General features: G+C 40.2%; 1 protein-coding gene across 3 annotated transcripts in view; it reads right to left on the reverse strand.

Annotated features, from left to right (window-relative positions):
• Window positions 1–16,020, reverse strand: part of DRP2 (dystrophin related protein 2) — a 49,397-nt gene extending 33,377 nt beyond the window's left edge. For 2 of the 3 annotated variants that reach the window (XM_067722316.1, XM_067722314.1), the window contains exon 1: window positions 15,700–15,933. The gene's annotated coding sequence lies outside the window, so the exon portion shown is untranslated. The other variant, XM_067722315.1, reaches the window with a different exon arrangement.

Below are 16,020 nucleotides of genomic sequence, written 5' to 3' on the forward strand. Positions count from 1 at the left end.
AATTTATTGTCTGAAGGACATTTTACTGTAGTCAAAGTCCCTAGAGATCACACAACTACATCATTCCTCATCCCCAAAGAGATTGCCCTAAAGAATGGTTGAAAAGGTGGCTCCCCTCTGATCCAACGCCAACATAAAAGAATTAACCACTCAGATCAAAAATGAAGTACTGCTATGGACATATTGTAAGTATGATGGCTACAAAAGTCTTGCTTTCAGCCCTCTTTTTACATTAATATTTTTATACAAATAATGCATGTTTATAGAAAAACTGGAAAATATAAAAAAACATAACTGAAACTAAAAATAACCTATAATACTAGTATCCAGAGATAACCATTACTAACAGGTGTGAATCCTTATGGTAGTTTTCCTATGAAAAATATATACTTACACTTTGGAAATAAAATTGTCATCATATTATTTATATATTCATTATATATTTATAATTTTGTATCATGCTTTTTTTATTTTCCTTTTATATCATGATCAGTTTAGAATTTCACTAACTATTCCTCTAAAAGATGATTTCTAATGGCTGCAAAGCTGTTAGAGTGCTATGGTTGAGGCCATGGGTTTTTGCATCAGACAGACCTAGGGTCAAACCCACACTATTCAACCTAATATCAGTGTGGCCTGGGACAAGTTAACCTTTCTGAGCTTCAGTGTCCTCATCTGTAAAATGGGGATGACTGCCCTCGTAGACTACTTCTAACGATTAAAATTAATAATGTATTTAAATAACTTAGCACAGTGTCTGGCAATGGCACACTGTTCAATAAATGTTAGCTGTAATCATTGTTGTATACTATCCCACTGAATGGATATACCATAATTTATTTTAACAATTTAACACGTCACACTGCAATGAACAGCCTTGTGCATATTTGTGATTCTTTCCGTAAGATAATTTCCTAGAAGGGAAAACTCCTGGATCAAAGGGCATGAACCATTTTCAGACTTGTAATACATACTTCTTTATTTGTTAATTTATTTACTTTATTATTGGCTGTGTTGGGTCATCATTGCTGCACGCAGGCTTTCTCTAGCTGCGGCAAGCGGGGGCTACTCTTTGTTACAGTGCACCAGCTTCTCATTGTGGTGGCTTCTCTTGTTGTGGGGCACAGGCTCTAGGCACACGGGCTTCAGTAGCTGTGGCGCATGGGCTCTAGAGTGCAGGTTCTGTAGTTGTGGCGCACGGGCTTAGTTGCTCCGCGGCATGTGGGATCCTCCTGGACCAGGGATAGAACCCGTGTCCCCTGTGTTGGCAGGCAGATTCTTAAACACTGCGCCACCAGGGAAGTCCCAGACTTGTAATACATACTTCTAAATTGCCCTAGAATAAAGTTAGATCACTTTGTACTACTCCCAATGTATGAGAAAGCCAGTTTCCCAGCACACTTGCCGGCAGTTAGTATTCTTATTTTTAAAATACCTTTGCCAATTTTGTAAGTGAAGATGGCATCTTGAGGATTACTTTGCATCCTTAACTACTAGAAATGCTTAGCTTTTTCCTTCCATTTTTAGTGGCCAGTTGTAGTTCTTCTTTCATAAACTATCCCTTTTTCTCTTTTGAGGTTCACCACTCTACAGATAAAATTCCTTCCTTCCTATTCTCCTCTACTGACCTGATGTCAGTTTGATGCTTCACAAAATAAAAATAAAACAAATCCAGGAATCAGGGAATTCAGATCTTCTAATCCCAACACAGGCTAAAAAGGGATAAACTCTTTCTAGTACTAGCGTGACTACCTTCTGTTATGTTCAGACTTTGCCACTGATTGTGACAAGTCATTTCACCTCTCTAGACCTGGTTTGCTAAAATGTTAATGTTTAACAGTTGCCACACATCAAAATGCTAGCATTTGCTATATTTGTAGGGCATGCTTTTGTAGCCTGCTGTACTGTTTTTCTTGATCCTCAATGGACCTGGTAAGGTTGGCCCAGCCAGAATTATGATCCCATCTGACAGATGAAGATTCTGAGACACAAGTGAACCTGGACCTCCTGACTCTTGGCCAGTGCTCCTTGTTCTACATAAAGATTCTTCTTTCTGCCTCTTTATTTATCTCCATCCTGTCCCAGTTACTACCTGTACATACTGATTGTTCTCTTCCTATTCCTCCTTTTAACTTTCAGAGTCTGTGAGGAATTGGAGATGAATCTGACTTGGTACCCAAAAGGTCGAGTGTGGGAAATAAGACATATAAACAAGTATCACAGGGGAGAAATGATTCATACCTTACGTGGGGCACAGAAATCATACTCTGAAAGGTCACAGAGCAGGAACTGTTCACTTCAAGCTGGAGGGATATAGGATATATTTATGGATGTTTTTGAGCTAAGGTGAGAGAGAAGATTTGGATGCATGAAGTAGTATGGAGGATGCTTTTGCAGTGGAACCAACTCGTCTGTGCTCTCCCCTAGGTATCCTGCTAGATACCAAACTGTGGCTTTTTCCCAATAGGAATACTCTTTTCCTAGTTCTCAAAGCCATATACAGGCCCTTCTGGGAGGATTCAGGGAGGAGACATTGTTTAACTTAGGCAGAGATAAAAGCTTTAAATATATGTGGAATACCAGGATTTCAGCATGAAAGCAAGTTTGTTGGCTGGTGGAGGACAAGATTCATGCCCAATATTTATTTCTACCTCACATATTTTTAACACAGAGCCAGGCACAGAGCAGGCACTCGGTGAATGTTTTCTGACTTGATTTTCTTAATTAAAGTATAGTTGATTTACAACATTATATTAGTTTCAGGTGTACAACATAGTGATTTAGTATTTTTATAGATTATACTCCATTTAAAGTTATTATAAACTAATGGCTGTATTCCCTGTGCTGTACAACATATATCCTTGTTGCTTAATTATTCTATGTGTAGACAAATACTCTATGTTATCACTTATATGTGGAATCTAAAAAATAAAACAAACAAGTGTATATAACAAAAAGAAAACAGACTCACAGATATAGAGAACAAACTAGTGGCTACCAGTGGGGAGAGGGAATCAGGAAGAGGTGAGATAGGAGTATGGGATTAAGAGACAAAAACTAACTTGATCTACTGAATTGAACTCCAAACAGGTGAGTGTACAGGTCCTCAATTTTGTAGGTACAAATTCCAAGGGGCATGAAGAGAAAGGCTCTGGATATACACATTTCTTACATTTGTGTGAAATGATGTATACAGAACATTAGCATTTGAAGCAAGGCTTGAAATGGCAAAAAAACTGCAAACAACCTAATTGTCCATTACTAAGGACTTGTTAAATAAATAATTGTGTATCCATACAATGGAATTCTATACAGCTGTTAAAAACAGAATTAAGAACTATTTATGTGCCAATATAGAATGATCTCTTAAGATATATTTTTAAGTAAAAAGGAAACAAGAATAAAAAATAAAGTGGTTAGTTTACATTAGTTTTTAAAAAAGGAAAATATGTGCTTATATATGCAATAAAATATCTTTGGAAGTATAGAAAAGAACCCGTTAACATTGATTGCCTTTGGAGAATGGCATCAAGTGGCTACTAGACAGAGGTGGGAGAATTCCTTCCATTCCTTTGGGATTTTTCCTTATTTTCTCTCTTTCTAAAACTGAGAAATATAACTTACAAAAAAGTGCATAAAACATATGTGTAAAATATATTGAATTATTACAAAGTAAATCCCCATATAATCATGGCTTGGGTTGAGAAATAGAATAATTACTCACACCCACAAAAGCCCCATGTCACCAATAGGAGATATAGTTTTTACTGAATATCTTTTTGTACCTTTTGAATTTGGAGCTGTGTGAGTATATTAGCTATTTAACGGCTATTCTCTCCCTCCCTCCCCACTCCTCACCAAAGTGCCATGGACATCTTCAACTGTTTTATGGAAAGGTAGGTGTAGCAGCTTTTCCACAGTCAAATAAATAATAACAGTTAAAATTTACTGTATTCCATGTTTTACATATATTAACTAATCAGTCTACATACATCAAGCATTGAATCCTCAGGACAATCCTATGAAGTAGTTACTACTGTTGTCTGCATTGTGCAGGTAAGAACACGGAGGCACATAGGCAGTAAGTAACTTGTTCAAAGTGATATCGTTACTCTGAGGTGAGGAACTGGGATTTACATCCAGGCTAGTGTGTCTCAGAATACAAGTTCTTCACTGCTACACTATTCTGCATCTGTAAATTCTAGAACCCAGGCTCTGAGGCACTGTGGTCACTGACACTTAGTAAGTAGGGAAGATTCTTGGCTATGGGCCACCAGGTGGGAGCCCAAGGGCTGACTCAGACATGCCACTACCCAGGCAAAGACACAAGCAATTAAGAATGGACAGGATGCAGTGGGTCTGGGGTATCAGCCAGCTGGCAAATCCTACAGAGCATTTAAATGACCTTCCAAGGACATCTGGGAGGTAAAATGCTAGTCAACTCTCCCAGTCTGACCTAAGACCTTTCCCAGTGCCTTAGAGCTCAGTAAATGCTTTTTGAACAAATGAATAAGCTCTTTCCACCTATAAACTGGAGAAGTTTAGGAACCTACCCTACAGAAGTACTTGCAGAAGTGGACGAGGGTGTCTGCTACAGTATTGTTTGCAATAGCAAAACTGCAATTGACTCAAATCTCCATCAACAAGGGACTGGTTAAGTATCGGAGAGGCGGCACCGCATAGCAGTGTAGAGTGTGGGCTCTGAGCCACAACACTAGAGTTTGCATCCTGGCTCCAAGACCTAACAGCACAGGTTTGGACAAGCTCCCTGACTTCATGCTTCAGTCCCTGCATCTGTAAAAAAGGGGATAATGAAAAGACGTACTTCATAGCCTTGTTGTAAGGAGTTAATTCATAGTTTCTGACATCTAGTAAGTACTGAAATCTTTTCTATTATTGCAGCCACTCATGCCATGGAATATTATGTAGCTGTTAAAAAGAAAGAGGTAGATCTGTACTCACTAATTTGAACAGATGCTGAAGATATATATTTTAGGTTAAAAAAAAAGTGTCAGAATGAACATGTCTGGTATAACTCCAGTTTTGTAAAAAACCTTCTTTCTGTGTATGCACAGAAAGAAAGCCTACAAGGATACACAAAACCGTTCAGCATGGGCTTCCCTGGTGGCGCAGTGGTTCAGAGTCCACCTGCCGATGCAGGGGACGCAGGCTTGTGCCCCGGTCCGGGAGGATCCCACATGCCGCAGAGTGGCTGCACCCGTGAGCCGTGGCTGCTGGGCCTGTGTGTCCGGAGCCTGTGCTCCACAACAGGAGAGGCCACAACAGTGAGAGGCTCGAGTACCGCAAAAAACAAAAAACAAAAACAAAAAACTGTTCAGCGACATTGCTTCTGGAGAGTTGTATGAAGGGGACCCTCATTTTGACTTTATACACTTTGTGTGTGTGTACATATATTTTATATATATATATATAATTTTTACAACAATCATTTATTATTCTTGGAAGAAAATAAATAAGGAAGACTTCTAAATCATGAGAGGCTCGGGAAAGAACAGGGAAGTGAAAAGAAGACCCCTTCTTATGAGCTACAGTTTCCTCTCTCCAGTCCAAGGTGACATTGCATGATGGCCCTCCCTCTCACAGCACTGCCTTTCTACCTGACAGCATGGCACTAAGAGACGAGACACACATTTCATTTGTACCAAACCTTGTTATGTGTTCCTAAAATAATTCCTGCAATGTAGCCAAAAACCAAGGTTCTGCTTCAGATGCTCTCACTAATGAATAACACAGGGAACACAGATTGTGAAGCTGGTAGGGACCTTAGAGCTTACTTAGGCCAACCCCTTCATTTACAAATGGAAACAATGAAATGTGTTCCTGAGAAGGTAGATGTCAAGTAATTTTGAGAAATACAATTTCTTTTCCAGTGGGAAGAAAGATCAGAGATGCATCCTCATGAGGAGAATTGTATTATAAGAACCAATTAATAAACAAACTTATGGTTACTAAAGGGGAAAGGGGGGAGGAGGGATAAACTAGGAGTTTGGGATTAACATATACACACTACTATATATAAAATAGATAAACAACAAGGACCTACCGTATAGCATAGGGAACTATACTCAACATCTTGTAATAAACCATAATGGAAAAGAATATGAAAAAGAATATGTATGTGTGTGTGTGTGTGTGTTTATAACATAATCACTATGCTGTACACCTGAAACTAACACAACATTATCAATCAAATATACTCCAATAAAAAAAAGAAAAAAGAAAACCAAATGAAATAAAAGATATAGGAATTAGAAAGGGAAAAAGAAAGAACCAATTAATGCAATACATCTAAAACCTTTATACACTGCTGGTGGGGGTATAAGTTGTAAACCATTTTGGAGAGCAATCTGACAATATCTCCCCAAAGTGAAAAATTCTCATACCCTGCAATGGGGCAATTCCCTCCTAGATATATACCCAATAGCAATAGTCACATAAGAATATCTACACAGGAATGATCACAGTAGCCCTAACTGTGAGCCAGAAACTGGAAACAGCCTAAATGTCCATCAACTACAGAATGGATAAATAAATCATGGCACATTCATTAAATGGAATGCTATACAATAGTGAAAAATGAATGAACTAGAGTCACATATCACAATGTGGATGAATTTCACAAATATAACATTGAATAGGAAAAAACAAATTGGAAAAGAATACATACCATTGATATACATTTTAAAAACACATAAAGCAGTGGCATATGCTGCTTAAAGACCCATACATATATAGTAAAAGTATAAATAGATGCATGAGAATAATAAATGCCAAATCCAGAGAGTGGTTACTTTGGAGGGAGGAAAGGAGGAAGTTTGATCACAGAAGGATAGAGGGTTTCAAGTCTACTGGAGATGTTTTTTCTTAAGCTGGATGGTGGATATCCTGATTTTCATTATATTATTCTTTATACCCCTTTGAATGTCTAAAAATTTTCATAGCATATTGTTTAAAAGAATGCAAAAAATCCAAGGCTGAAAGGGAAATTCAGAATTTTCAGATATAACAAAATAACTAAAGAAATGTATAAGACACAAACATCTCACTCAAAATGACAGGATTATTCCTTCAACCTGCTTCATCTTCCTGGGACTAATTTAACAGGAGGGAACCTGCTAGAGGAGCAGCAAATGGGCACAGGGGGACTAAGAATTAGGAGATAAGGGTTCCATTCTCTCAAATACTCAGAAAGAACAATTTCATTAACCTCTCGTTTTTTCACACTTAAAAATGTGGTGCTGGATTAGATTACTTTAAAGTTTTTTTCCATATGTTAATTTCTTCCAGGAATTTTTTTGGGCAGCAATTTCTAAAACTGTGTGTGCAAGATACAAAAATTTTTTCCATGTAGAAAAGAGTTCCCTGGTCAAATCTGTTTGGGATATATTGGGTTAAACAGAATTAAACAGGGCTTCCCTGGTGGCACAGTGGTTGAGAGTCCACCTGCCGATGCAGGGGATGCGGGTTCGTGCCCCGGTCCAGGAAGATCCCACATGCCATGGAGCGGTTGGGCCCGTGAGCCATGGCCACTGAGCCTGCGTGTCTGGAGCCTGTGCTCCGCAAGGGGAGAGGCCACAACAGTGAGAGGCCAGCATACCACAAAACAAACAAACAAACAGAATTAAATAGATTACAGCAGTACTTCTCAGAGCCTTTAACACATTTATATATATTATGACTCTTCAAGAGGATAATTCAGTTATGAAGCATTTTCAAAAAATTATTGGACCATAGAAAACGGCCCCCTGAGACAGCAGAAGTAAGAAGAACTACAGTTCTGCAGCTGTGGAAGGAAAACCATGTTCACAGAAAGATAAACAAAATGAAAAGACAGAGGACTTTGTACCAGATGAAGGAACAAGATAAAACCCCAGAAAAACAACTAAATGCAGTGGAGATAGGCAACCTTCCAGAAAAAGAATTCAGAATAATGATAGTGAAGATGATCCAGGATCTTGAAAAAGAATGCAGGCAAAGATCGAGAAGATGCAAGAAATGTTTAAAAAAGACCTAGAAGAATTAAAGAACAAACACCTAGAAGAATTAAAGAACAAACAAACAGAGATGAACAATACAATAACTGACATGAAAAATACACTGGAAGGGGCTTCCCTGGTGGCGCAGTGGTTGAGAGTCTGCCTGCTGATGCAGGGGACACGGCTTCGTGCCCTGGTCTGGGAAGATCCCACATGCCGCAGAATGGCTGGGCCCGTGAGACATGGCCGCTGAGCCTGCGCGTCCGGAGCCTGTGCTCCGCAATGGGAGAGGCCACAACAGTGAGAGGCTCGCATACCTCAAAAAAAAAAAAAAAAGAAAAGAATACACTAGAAGGAATCAATAGCAGAATAACTGAGGCAGAAGAATGGATAAGTGACCTGGAAGACAGAATTGTGGAATTCACTGCCACAGAACAGAATAAAGAAAAAAGAATGAAAAGAAATGAAGACAGCCTAAGAGACCTCTGGGACTACATTAAATGCAACAACATTCGCGTTACAGGGGCCCCAGAAGGAGAAGAGAGAGAGAAAGGACCAGAGAAAATATTTGAAGAGATTATAGTCGAAAACTTCCCTAAGATGGGAAAGGAAATAGTCACTCAAGTCCAGGAAGCACAGCGAGTCCCATGCAGGATAAACCCAAGGAGAAACATGCCGAGACACATAGTAATCAAATTGATAAAAATTAAAGGCAAAGAAAAATTACTGAAAGCAACAAGGGAAAAATGACAACATACAAGGGAACTCCCATAAGGTTACCAGCTGATTTCTCAGCAGAAACTCTACAAGCTAGAAGGGAGTGGCAGGACATATTTAAAGTGATGAAAAGGGAAAACCTGCAACCAAGATTACTCTACCCAGAAAGGGTCTCATTCAGATTTGATGGAGAAATTAAAACCTTTACAGACAAGCAAAAGCTAAGAGAATTCAGCACAACTAAACCAGCTCTACAACAAAAGTTAAAGGAACTTCTCTAAGTGGGAAACACAGGAGAAGAAAAGGACCTACAAAAACAAACCCATAACAATTAAGAAACTGGTAATAGGAACATACATATTGATAATTACCTTAAACATGAATGGATTAAATGCTCCATCCAAAAGACACAGGCTCACTGAATGGATACAAAAACAAGACCCACCTATATGCTGTCTACAAGAGACCCACTTCAGACCTAGGGACACATACAGACTGAAAGTGAGGGGATGGAAAAAGATATTCCATGCAAATGGAAGTCAAAAGAAAGCTGGAGTAGCAATACTCATATCAGATAAAATAGACTTTAAAATAAAGGATGTTACAAGAGACAAGGAAGAACACTATGTAATGATCAAGGGATCAATCCAAGAAGAAGATATAACAATTATAAATATATATGCACCCAACATAAGAGCACCTCAATACATAAGGCAACTGCTAACAGCTATAAAAGAGGAAATTGACAGTAACACAGTAATAGTGGGGGACTTTAACACCTCACTTACACCAATGGACAGATCAACCAAAATGAAAATAAATAAGGAAACAGAAGATTTAAATGACACAATAGACCAGATAGATTTAATTGATATTTACAGGACATTCCATCCAAAAACAGCAGATTACACTTTCTTCTCAAGTGCATACGGAACATTCTCCAGGATAGATCACAACTTGGGTCACAAATCAAGCCTCGGTAAATTTAAGAAAATTGAAATCATATCAAACATCTTTTCCGGCCACAACGCTATAAGATTAGAAATCAATTACAGGGAAAGAAACATAAAAAACACAAACATATGGAGGTTAAACAATACATTACTAAATAATGAAGAGATCACTGAAGAAATCAAAGAGGAAATCAAAAAGTACCTAGAGACAAATGACAACGAAAACACAACGATCCAAAACCTATGGGATGCAGCAAAAGCAGTTCTAAGAGGGAAGTTTATAGCAATACAAGCCTACCTCAAGAAACAAGAAAAATCTCTAACAAACTAACCTTACACCTAAAGGAACTAGAGAAAGAAGAACGAAAAAACCCAAAGTTAGTAGAAGGAAAGAAATCATAAAGATCAGATCAGAAATAAATGAAATAGAAACAAAGACAACAATAGCAAAGATAAATAAAACTAAAAGCTGGTTCTTTGACAAGGTAAAGAAAATTGATAAACCTTTAGCCAGACTTATCAAGAAAAAAAGGGAGAAGATTCAAATCAATAAAATTAGAAATGAAAAAGGAGAAGTTACAACAGGCATGTCAGAAATAAAAACGGTCATCAGAGATTACTACAAGCAACTCTATGCCAATAAAATGGACAACCTGAAAGAAATGGACAAATTCTTAGAAAAGCACAACCTTCCGAGAGTGAACCAGGAAGAAATGGAAAATATAAACAGACCAGGGGCCTCCCTGGTGGCACAGTGGTTAAGAATCTGCCAGCCAATGCAGGGGACACAGGTTTAAGCCCTGGTCTGGGAAGGTCCCACATGACACAGAGCAACTAAGTTCGTGTGCTACAACTACTGAACCTGTGCTCTAGAGCCCGCAAGCCACAACTACTGAGCCCACGTGCCACAACTACTGAAGCCTGTGTGCCTAGAGCCTGTCCTCCACAACAAGACAAGCCACCGCAATGAGAAGCCCATGCACTGCAATGAAGACCCAATGCAGCCAAAAATAAATAAATAAAATTTTAAATATATATATAAACAGACCAATCAGAAGCACTGAAATTGAAACTGCAATTAAAAATCTTCCTGGTCCGGGAAGATCCCACATGCCGCGGAGTGGCTAGGCCCGTGAGCCATGGCTGCTGAGCCTGCGCGTCCGGAGCCTGTGCTCCGCAACGGGAGAGGCCACAACAGTGAGAGGCCCGCGTACAGCAAAAAAAAAAAAAAAAAAAAAAAAAAATTCTAGGGCTTCCCTGGTGGCGCAGTGGTTGAGAGTCCGCCTGCCGATGCAGGGGACGCGGGTTCGTGCCCCGGTCCGGGAGGGTCCCACATGCCGCGGAGCGGCTGGGCCCATGAGCCATGGCCGCTGAGCCTGCGCGTCCGGAGCCTGTGCTCCGTGACGGGAGAGGCCCCAATAGTGAGAGGTCCGTGTACCGCAAAAAAAAAAAAAAAAAAAAAAAAAATCTTCCAACAAACAAAAGTCCAAGACCAGATGGCTTCACAGGTGAAATCTATCAAACATTGAGAGAAGAGCTAACACCCATCCCTCTCAAACTGTTCCAAACAATTGCAGTGGAAGGAACACTACCAAACTCATTCTATGAGGCCACCATCACCCTGATACCAAAACCAAAGATACTACAAAAAAAGAAAATTACAGACAAATATCACTGATGAATATTGATGTAAAATCCTCAACAAAATACTAGCAAACAGAATCCAACAACACATTAAAAGGATCATACACCATGACCAAGTGGGATTAATCCCAGGGGTTGAAGGATTCTTCAACATACACAAATCAATGTGATACACCATATTAACAAACTGAAGAATAAAAACCATATGATCATCTCAATAGATGCAGAAAAAGCTTTTGACAAAATTCAACATACATGTATGATAAAACTCTCCAGAAAGTGGGCATAGAGGGAAACTACCTCAACATAATAAAGGTCATATATGACAAACCCACAGCAAACATTATTCTCAATGGTGAAAAATTGAAAGCATTTCCTCTAAGATCAGGAACAAGATAAGGATGTCCACTCTCACCAGTATTATTCAACATAGTTTTGGAAGTCCTAGCCACAGCAATCAGAGAAGAAAAAGAAATAAAAGGAATACAAATTGGAAAAGAAGAAGAAAAAGTGTCACAGTTTGCAGATGACATGACACTCTACATAGAGAATCCTAAAGATGCCACCAGAAAACTACTAGAGCTAATCAATGAATTTGGTAAAGTTGCAGAATACAAAATTAATGCACAGAAATCTCTTGCATTCCTATACACTAACAATGAAAGATCAGAAAGGGAAATTAAGGAAACAATCCCATTCACCACTGCAACAAAAAGAATAAAATACCTAGGAATAAACCTACCTAAGGAGGCAAAAGACCTGTACTCAGAAAACTATAAGACACTGATAAAAGAAATCAAAGATGACACAAACAGTTGGAGAGATATACCATGTTCTTGGATTGGAAGAATCAATATTGTGAAAATGACTATACTACCCAAAGCAATCTACAGATTCAATGCAATCCTTATCAAATTACCAGTGGCATTTTTTACAGAACTAGAACAAAAAATCTTAAAATTTGTATGGAAACACAAAAGACCCTGAATAGCCAAAGCAGTCTTGAGGGAAAAAACTGGAGCTGGAGGCATCAGACTCCCTGACTTCAGACTATACTACAAAGCTACAGTAATCAAGACAGTATGGTACCAGCACCAAAACAGAAATATAGATAAATGGAACAGGATAGAAAGCCCAGAGATAAACCAATGCACCTATGGTCAACTAATCTATGACAAAGGAGGCAAGCATATACAATGGAGAAAAGACAGCCTCTTCAATAAGTGGTGCTGGGAAAACTGGACAGCTACATGTAAAAGAATAAAATTAGAACACTCCCTAACACCATACACAAAAATAAACTCAAAATGGATTAGAGACCTAAATGAAAGACCAGACACTATAAAACTCTTAGAGGAAAACATAGGAAGAACACTCTTTGACATAAATCACAGCAAGATCTTTTTTGGTCCACCTCCTAGAGTAACGGAAATAAAAACAAAAATAAACAAATGGGACCTAATGAAACTTAAAAGCTCTTACAAAGCAAAGAAAGCTACAAACAAAATGAAAAGACAACCCTCAGAATGGGAGAAAATATTTGCAAATGAATCAACAGACAAATGATTAATCTCCAAAATGTGCAAGCAGCTCATGCAGCTCAATATCAAAAAAACAAACAACCTAATCCAAAAATGGGCAGAAGACCTAAATAGACATTTCTCCAAAGAAGATATACAGATTGTCAACAAACACATGAAAGGATGCTCCACATCACTAATCATTAGAGAAATGTAAATCAAATCCACATTGAGGCATCACCTCACACCAGTCAGAATGGCCATCATCAAAAAACCTACAAACAATAAATGCTGGAGATGGTGTGGAGAAAAGGGAACCCTCCTGCACCATTGGTGGGAATGTAAATTGATGCAGCCACTATGGAGAACAGTATGGAGGTTTCTTAAAAAACTAAAAATAGAGCTACCATATGACCCAGCAATCCCCTGCTGGGCATATACCCTGAGAAAACCATAATTCAAAAAGACACATGCACCCCAATGTTCATTGTAGCACTCTTTACAATAGCCAGGTCATGGAAGCAACCTAAATGCCCATAGACCGATGAGTGGATAATGAAGATGTGGCACATATATACAATGGAATATTACTCGGCCATAAAAAGGAACGAAATTGGGTCATTTGTAGAGATGTGGATGGATCTAGAGACTGTCATACAAAGTGAAGTAAGTCAGAAAGAGAAAAATAAATATCGTATATTAACGCATATATGTGGAACCTAGAAAAATGGTACAGATGAACCGGTTTGTGGGGCAGAAATTGAGACACAGATGTAGAGAACAAACGGATGGACACCAAGAGGGGAAAGTGGGGTGGGGGGTGGGGTGATGGTGGCGTGATGAATTGGGAGATTGGGATTGACATGTATACACTAATATGTATAAAACAGATAACTAATAAGAACGTGCTGTATAAAAGATAAAATAGAATTTAAAAAAAAAAAGAAAGAAAACGTCCCCCGCCACGTGCAACACACCACCACCACTCCTTATTTTAAAACAGAATCTATTAACATTCTTTCTTAACAGTGTTCTGTGGAATATTGGTTTGGTAAATGTCATCCTAGAAGGATTTATCTCACTTGCTCTTTCAGTTGCTGATGGATGTTTAGAATCTTTTTAAAGAGTGGAATGTAGTTTCCTAGTTTAACTTCCACAGAGTGGGTTTCCTTTGAGTGAGTGCTCCTGGCCATTGTAGAAGGCTATCTTCTTAGGCTTCATTAGTGAGAGCCCATCCTATCTCACATTTTGGCAGATTTAACATGAGAAACTTCTGAGTATCTTTGGTTAGAAGTGCTGCATCCCAGATGTGCCCTCTGTAGCTGGCTCTTGGGCCTTTGCTAAGTTTGCTGCTTCAAGCCGTGCTCCCTTCCTTTGGGTGATTGCAGAGCTGAGGAGTGCTCTGGCCTGGAACTCAGGGCCGAATTCCTGTGGGACAAGCCTCAAGGGAAGAGGAGCCCTAAGTGCCTTCATCGCCCAGCACTGGTTTGCAGTAGACAGGACTGCAGAGCCGAGGCCAGTCCACCCAGGAAAAGAGGGGATCCGACTTCTTTCAGGGACAGGACACTTATCAGTTCCACTGGCAGCACTGCCTTTTGGCGGGAGGGGTTCCTTAGAAGATCCCAGGGTCCTCTGGAACTATCTCCCCATCCAAATCCCAGAGGGGAAATCTCCTGAGGTTTGTGGCTCCCACAGGGCCTTTTAAAAGGTGATTTACCTGAGGGCCTTTAATCTAGAAACAAGGATTCCTTTGGAAAAGTCAGATGCTAAGGTGAATGAGGCAGAGAGATTTTTTTTAAAGGCTTTTGTTCTTTTGAACAATCAAAAAGAAAACATGAGAAAAGTATGTTCTTTTCCAGGCAGCTGCTGCTGCTGCCCTTCCTCCTTCTCTACCCCACTCCACCCCAGCCTGGCCCTGCCCAGCTACCTGCTTGGACCCAACACCTCTGAGGCCTGGCTCTCCCTGCCTACCGAAGGCAAGATAAGCCTTAACTACCCACACAGTGTCAGGCCCACTTACCAGGCTGGGGCATTGGGCCTGATGCTGGGGAAAGCTGAAGAGAGAAAAAGGAACAGGGTGTTTGATGCCAGAAGAGGTGATCCCCATTTCAAAGCTCTCCAAGCTCTGCTCTCAAGAATGGAGAGGAGCCTCCTGGTTACAGCGGGTAGAAAGGAAATCAAGGGAAGCAATCAGAGGAAAACTGCAACGGGGGAAGCCGGATTGAGCCAGGAAGTAAATGCAGAGATTAGGATGCACCTTCAACCCCAGGCTCCTAGGTCAGAGCCCGGTTTGCTCCAAGGAAGTGCTCCTGTGTCCTGTCTGCTGGCCAGACACTCATTTGTTCAGGAAACCTGCTCCAAGGTCCCGCGTTTCCTCTCTCCTCCCTTTTCAGCTAATGCTTTCCACACCCCTTCCCTTCCCTCCCTCCAGGAAATCCATCCATGGACAAAAAGCCTGTCATTGAGAACAGACATAAATAAATAAACAAACATGTAAATAAATAAATACCCCTCTACTCTCAAAGCAGCAAACTGTGGACCTTCCTCTTATTCATTTTTAGACCATAGTTGCTCAAATTGGATGGAGTTTCTATTCCTGGGCATCTTTTTTTTTTTCCTTCTATAAATCCAGGCGGTGGCTACTTCATTGTGGGCATTTTTTTAAATGCAAGTTTTCCCCTAAAGGCACAAGCAGGTGGCAGGCAGGCAGGCAGGTGCATACACACACACACACACACACACACACACACACACACACACACACACACGGGCGCACACAGAGTACCTCTGGAGCTTCCCCTCCCTCAGTCATTTCCCCTCAGTGGGCTGAAAAAGGGTGAGGCTTGAAATCATTTCTCTGTGGCCTACCTTCTGATTCCAGCAGGTCTGAGGAGCAGGCGACAACCGGGAGCTGGGCGGCCAGGGCTGGGTTGCCTGTGTGAATCAGCAAAGAAGTCCCTGAGACAGGGATGCTGACAGCTGCTGTATGCACACTCTCCCTCTGTCTCTCCCACCTCCCTGCCCTCCTTCTCCTGCTCCTCCTCCCCTCTCGGAACCGCTCTGTGTTGCTATGCAATCATATCACAGGACTAACAGCATCACTCCCACCTCAGGCAAAGATACCCTTGACTGGGCAAATGCAGGAAGAGGAAGGACAGTTTTGTAGAACTACCGGAGCCTTGGCAGCTC

The sequence above is a fragment of the Pseudorca crassidens genome, chromosome X (genome assembly GCF_039906515.1).
Source record: "Pseudorca crassidens isolate mPseCra1 chromosome X, mPseCra1.hap1, whole genome shotgun sequence".
Taxonomy (NCBI): domain Eukaryota; kingdom Metazoa; phylum Chordata; class Mammalia; order Artiodactyla; family Delphinidae; genus Pseudorca; species Pseudorca crassidens.